The following is a 1,627-nucleotide window of genomic DNA, read 5'->3' on the forward strand; positions in this document are numbered from 1 at the left end:
AACAAGCAAAATGTAATTTGTTTTGTAATATGACAGTAATGCATGAATTCATTTATATTGCTAAATGCAGTGAAACATCTCAATTGGCTTTATGCCCAGCTGCACTACTTCCTGAACTTCAGCCAGCTTCTTGTTTCCTGTCTGCCATAATTGGCCAAATTGATTAATTCAGGTGTGTCTGATTATTGTTGCCATGACTACTGAGGTTAAGCACATCTGAATTAATCAATTTGGCCAATAATGGCAGACAGGAAACAAGGAGCTGGCTGAAGTTCAGGAAGTAGTGCAGCTGGGCATAAAGCCCATTGTCAGTCAATCGATGAATTAATGCATAAATTAATTACATTTTATATACTGACAACAATAAGAAACATGAATAAATGAGTAAAAGAACAAATAAAAGTAAATAAAAGTAACCATCACAATAAACAAATGCATACAAGTCAACACATGAAACAGCTTTATTCAAACTACAAGCATGTATTTACAGACACTGAACCCCAAACCCTACTGCCGACTCAACACAGCGGTTCCCATTCTTTGATGACAGCATTCAGCATCATGAGCCTCTCTCCACCGGATAAACACACGCGTGTTCTCCTGTCCCTGTAACATACAGACAAGATTCACATTACGAGCTCAACACTGCATTTACATGCTGAGGTTGATGTGTTAACTCACTTTTAATCCAACTTAAATGTTCCTCAATATATCAACACCAATAAGGGACAAATTAAATATATATCATGTTTAGTTACTTTATAGATGTTTTTATTGACAGCACATAATTTGTCTAATGTAAGCAGTGTTGACAACAGAATTATCCTACATAATAGCACACACATGTATTTTTCATGTTGGGATGTGCTCACCTGCAATACTTATACAATATTTTCCTTCCTGATGTAAATAGACATTTTAAATAAGCGTATTTAAGATGTATGGTTATGTAAATACACGTTGGAAACGTAACTTTACGGTTACTGGAGCTCCCCTGTTAGCTATACATAATAAAACATGTGTTTACAGCAAAATCACAATTATACTACACTGTCTAACTCCTTTAGACGTTCAACAGTTAAAACGTTTACTCTATAGTAGTTTAACACATACGATTTAAACACAATGAACCGTATTTACTCACATTTGAAAACCCCCGCGTCGCTTATCTCCGCGATGTTGATATTGACGTATCCTCTCGCGTGGCCTCCTGGGATAGATGAGTATCATGAGTAGCCGTGGAAAAGCACTCAAAAATCTGGGCGGAAGCAGTAAGCCATCCGGGAACTTCTCGCCTACTCTTTTTATGAAAACTGATGTTTCGAACGTACTGCTTCCTTCACGTACTGTTTTCGCCTACTATATAGTAGGAAAGTAGGCATATTGGAACGCACTTAAGTCCGAATCTCGCGACAATCACCCAGGTAATTCTCGCCTACTCTTTTGGATTCATTCATACTTTTTTGCTCGCCTACTCTTTTTCCCATACTAAATAGTAGGGAAGTATGCGGTTTGGAACGCAGCCATGGTTTATGGTCAACTTTCAATTCAAGAAATGGCAAAACATGTGATTTATTTGGATATTGAATCGAAAGTAGTGAAAACTCAGACTCTTGATTCTGCGGGC

At 37.5% G+C, this 1,627-nt stretch overlaps 1 long non-coding RNA gene across 1 annotated transcript; it reads right to left on the minus strand.

Moving 5' to 3' along the window:
* Positions 1-518: 518 nt before the first annotated feature.
* On the minus strand, positions 519-1,414 carry LOC120487561 (uncharacterized). Its single transcript, XR_005624458.2, has 2 exons — positions 1,145-1,414; positions 519-606 (listed from the first exon to the last, which is right to left on the minus strand). It is a non-coding gene; the product is annotated as an uncharacterized LOC120487561 (long non-coding RNA).
* Positions 1,415-1,627: the final 213 nt, after the last annotated feature.

This window comes from Pimephales promelas, chromosome 8, assembly GCF_988280905.1.
Source record: "Pimephales promelas chromosome 8, fPimPro1.hap1.1, whole genome shotgun sequence".
NCBI classification, from domain to species: domain Eukaryota; kingdom Metazoa; phylum Chordata; class Actinopteri; order Cypriniformes; family Leuciscidae; genus Pimephales; species Pimephales promelas.